Source organism: Gossypium raimondii, chromosome 10 (genome assembly GCF_025698545.1).
Source record: "Gossypium raimondii isolate GPD5lz chromosome 10, ASM2569854v1, whole genome shotgun sequence".
In the NCBI taxonomy this organism is placed as follows: Eukaryota; Viridiplantae; Streptophyta; class Magnoliopsida; order Malvales; family Malvaceae; genus Gossypium; species Gossypium raimondii.
Window position 1 is genome coordinate 19,601,282 of NC_068574.1, and position 4,988 is coordinate 19,606,269.

General features: G+C 31.9%; 1 long non-coding RNA gene and 1 other non-coding gene across 2 annotated transcripts; both read right to left on the bottom strand.

Annotated features, from left to right (window-relative positions):
- Window positions 1-1,199: 1,199 nt before the first annotated feature.
- LOC128034274 (small nucleolar RNA R71) lies at window positions 1,200-1,307 on the bottom strand. The gene has a single exon (XR_008190404.1). It is a non-coding gene; the product is annotated as a small nucleolar RNA R71 (small nucleolar RNA).
- A 1,580-nt stretch (window positions 1,308-2,887) lies between these two features.
- On the bottom strand, window positions 2,888-3,796 carry LOC105776826 (uncharacterized). Its single transcript, XR_001128102.2, has 2 exons — window positions 3,546-3,796; window positions 2,888-3,217 (listed from the first exon to the last, which is right to left on the bottom strand). It is a non-coding gene; the product is annotated as an uncharacterized LOC105776826 (long non-coding RNA).
- Window positions 3,797-4,988: the final 1,192 nt, after the last annotated feature.

Sequence of the window (4,988 nt, forward strand, 5' to 3'; positions counted from 1 at the left end):
GACGAGGTCGGGAGATAAGTCGAACCGAGTAAATCATAAGTTATCTTGGTTGAGAAAGTTAGGTCGGGAGATAAGCGATTAAAAACCAATTGATTAGTTAATTAGAGGCCGGGAAGTAATATTTGGTTAATTGGTAGCTAAGCCACTCTAAAAACCTAATCACAATATAGTTGCAAACCTTAAAGCGAGTTAATCTTCTGGATTGGTTTATTGATTTTTATCGTTTGTTTATTTTTCTTATTTATTTATTTTTTCTATTTAATTTTTCTCCTTAATCTATTTTATGGTTTATCGTAATATAGGAATTAATTACTACTATTTAAACTTGTTATTGTAAAAAGGTTTTTGAAATTTATTTCACCCTTCATTGGGTACGATTCTCGGAATACTTTCAAGTATTTCATTGTACAAACTATATTACAATTTGACTCGTGCACTTGCGGACATCTTCGTTATCAATTTTTATACTTTTGGTGTTATATTTTTACTATAAACGACTCGTTTATAGGCGGTTAAGTTGTTGACATCGTTGTCGGGGAGATTTTGACAATAAATTTTGAAAATATTTTTTATAATTAATAATATAAGTAGGAATGTTAGGACCTATAGTTACAATTTTAATTTTTGTTTATTTTTATTTTCTTTTCAAGTCATTTATGACCGAAGCTCTAGCACTCCAATCGAACCATACCCAGATCTGGAGCAACTTATTAGGTGCAATCGTCAAGCAATGAAAAATGATCCATTGTGGTAATTAGTTTACTTGGGAAAACCCATTATTCGAAGATCTATGAGAGCAACAAGGTAATAACCGAGAAGAAGTCCCAATGGTTTAGCGAACGTTGTGCAAGTATGCCCTACCTACATTAGATGTGGTGCGAGGAAGCATGGAATGGCTGACGATTAGCACCAATAATTTCGAGATAAAAATGGTCACGATTCAAATTATCCAAAACATGCTACAGTTCAAGGGCAACATGGTTGAAGACCTGAATCAGCACTTGAAGCGATTTCTTCAACTATATGACACTTTCAAGTATAACAGGGTATCCGGTGAAGTTGTGCGTCTTCGATTATTCTTGTTCTCCTTATGTGACAATGCGGCGGATTGGTTGGACTCACTAGAATCGAGTTCCATTACAACATGGAACGATCTAGTGGAGAAATTTTTCTATAAAATTTTCCCAATTAGTCGAACCATTCAGTTGAGGAGAAATCGCCAACTTTAAACAATAGGAAGATGAGTCCTTATACGAGGCGTAGGAGCGTTTCAAGACTATGCTAAGGAAGTGCCCGCACCATAGACTGCAAGCATGACTCCAGATCCAAATATTCTACAACAGTGTTGATGGGCACATTAGATCTAACTTAGACAATATCTGGTGTATCTCTCATGTTCCATACGTACAAACGAGCTCATAAAATCATAGAAGACATGTAACACCCTATACTTGGCTTGGTCGCCAAGCTCGAATATCAAGATGCCACACCACCTAATGCGAGTCTTAGGGCACAATTTCAAACCCATGAATGTGATGGGCTCACACTACCTCAAGGCCTAGCAACAGCGTCAAAGGCTAAGCAAATCAAATCAAGATTCGATCAACGACAAGATTTGAGGACGAATATTTTTTAAGAAAGGGAGAATGATACATGTATAGATGGGGTGAAATTTATTAAATTCCAATCACCAAAGTCGCCAATTTTCAAGCTTGGGTAATCAACAAAATTGCGACGATTTTTTGGATGGGATCCTAGCATTTCTGGGCTGAGATGTCTCATGGTGTTTGAAGATCTATCTCTTAGCTTCGAAACGCATTTTGAATCACTCGATTTTGAGTTCGAGAGCTCTAATTATGACCATTTTAGTGAAGATTACGTAAGCAAAATTTCTGAACGGGATTATGACGGGAACTAGGAATTTTGGGCTTTTAATTCGAGTTTAAATCATATTGGGTTTCGGTTTTAGGCTTAATTTTTATATATGAGCCCAATATTGTATTTATCAGCTCTTATTATTTTTTATTATTTTATTCTGATTTTTTGATAATTATTAAGTATTTTAAGTTATTTAGGAGTTTTATGTTAACAAGAAAGTTTAGTTTAAAACTACTTCTTATTTAGATTAAATTAGAGTTCTAGTATACTTAAGAGTTTTGTTTTGATTTATTTAGTTAACCTATATATAGGCCTTTGTATTGTACACAATTCATAAAATTCATTATTATTCAACTTCTCTTTGAGTTTATAAATTCTATTGAGTTTCTTCTAGAAGAGTTTTCACAATCTTTTCAGATTGTGAGAATTATTTTCAAACTTTTTCTTGTCAAGTTTTCTTTCTTGGAGGAGAAATTAGAGCCGCTTGAAAGGGGTTGTGGATTTTTCGTATTTTCAAGACTTCTTAGGACTTCTACATATCACGTTCTATCTTTCCATCTATCTTGGTGCATTAGCAATAGTAGTAAAACAAGTCTCATGACTCATGAGTGTTGAATTTGATTTAAATAATAAGAATTATATTAATGGAAGAAGAGCCTCTCAATATTATTTGTATTTCTTAATTATACGCATATTATTTGAATGATGAAGTAGTTGTCAAATTTTGAAAAATCAGAGAATAGGTTGATTTTCGGTGTTTTGTGATAATAAATAAATTGATTTGTTTTATAAAATAGAACAAGAATTGAGATGTCTTCTCCTTTTAGATATTTTATCTAATGTTGCCCAATTTTATTGGTTATCTTTTCAATTGCATTTGTAACTTTTTTAAATATTTTATTGACATCAACTTTGAAAACGTTTATATATTTTCAACTGATATTTATAAAATAAATAAAACTTTGATAAATTATTAATCCCATGTGTATAAAATTAAATTGAAAAAAAATTGGCTATCAAATGCATCTCTGGTTTAATATAATAATATGTGGTGGTTGGTGGTTTCTGTAATTGCCCAACATTCGCCAGGCCCAAACACCAATAACAAACCAGTATAAAAATAGAATATATAACATCAGCCCATTTTTGAATGTCCATTTACAAACAACGGCCTAATAGCCCAAACTAACCAAAAACCTAATGGCCCAATGGCCCAGCACCTAAAGGCAGTTAACAGAAACCCTAGCAACAAGCAAACCCCCTGCGATGCAGCAGCCCCAACTCCTCCGCGTATGCTGCGCCACGTCCACCATCTCCGTATGCCAGCTGGCCTCCGTACCTACAAAGAAGACGAAGACAACACAGCAAAACAACAACAATAGGCCAGCATAAGAAAAAACAAAGAAAATAATAGAAAAAAAGAAAAAAAGGGATAAACGATTTTTGTAATATTCGGCAATATAAAAGCCGATTGATTCACTTTTGTAAAGTTTACACAGACGAAAAAGCAATACAAAGATAAAAAAATTCAAAAAGAAAAGAAAACAGATCATTTCAGGTGGTGTTTCGACTTCGTTTGATTCTGATTATTTTCTTTTCTTTCGTTTTCTTTGTTTTGTTTTCATTTTAGATGCGAAAAATACAAAAGAAAAAGGGAGGACTCTTACCTTTGTAAACGCAACGCTGGAGCTCTGTTTACTCCGTCCAAATCGGAGTTAGATAGGGTTTAGGTTTGATGCGACGGCAGGGAGGAGGAGAGTTTAGTTTTTCTGCTGATGAGTAAAAGAGAAAATGAAAGTTCTTAAATTTTAGGGTTTCAGTTAGTTCTTGTGGGGTGTTTAAACGGCACCGTATTTGCTCAGATTATGCGAGACCCGATGACCCGACTCGAACAGGATTAGATCCGCGCGTTCTGGGTTCGCAAGGGTTATTTGCGCATTTGATCCCTTGGTCTTATCCCATCATTTCAATTTCATTTTCGTTATTCTTAAATCTTCCCCGTGTATTTTGAATTTGTTTGAATCCTATCCAGATCCAAACGCTGCGTCTTAAGGGCGAGGATTATTTCCCTTTTTGGTCCCTTGTATTACGCGCGTGTTACTATTTGACCTGGTGGACCTTGTTTAATTTTGTTTCTTTTCCTTTAAATTTAGTTTTGACTTCGATTTAGTCCTTTTGCATTTTTTAGTTTACTATTAATTATTATTACTCTTATTATTATAGATTACTATATTTGTTCATGTTTTCATTTATCTTTATATGTACTGTTATTTTAAGTAATTATCATATATTAGTATTTAATCCCAATGTATTATTTTCCTTTTTTAAATGTATTATTATTAGTATTATAAATTTATTGTGTATTATTATATTAAGTATTTATATTATTATATATTAATATTTAATTTCATCATGTATCATTTATATATTTTCCATGTTAATCTAATATAATATATATTTTTGTGTGATCTTATTTATAATACCTCTTTTTAAAACCCATTTATATACCCTTGTGTTTTAAAGATTTATAATATTTTGTGTGCAATACTATTATACATATATTTAGATACAATTTATATTAAACTATTTTTGTTATACATATATGTACATATAATTTATGTTTTAAAACCTTGTTTTATTATATTTTATTTATTTCAGCCTTTATATGCATTATCATATGTATATTATCCTTTATATTAAATCTTTCATTTCACATATCTTATATTTTTTAAATCAATGTGTATTATTTTTCTTCCTCGTTATTTTATATTTAGTGTAACTTTTTAGATTGATAATTCTTTTAATTTTTGATTGTTGTGCGATGTGAGACGATTGTTATTACGCGTATTCCATTGCATGTTTATATTATTTGATGATTTATCGTCCACTAGCATGTATCGTAATTTACGAATTATCATTTTGAATTACGCACTACCATTCAATCACCTTACATTTGTTTAGAAAAACATCAAAATCGTTTTGCATAAATCTTCAAAATACTCGGTATCCAAGATTCTCAAAAGGTTTGTGCCCTAACTTACTGGGCTTCAATTCTCCTTGTTGAATTTAGATAACCGAATATCCCTTCTTCAATTTAAACGTAGAAATTC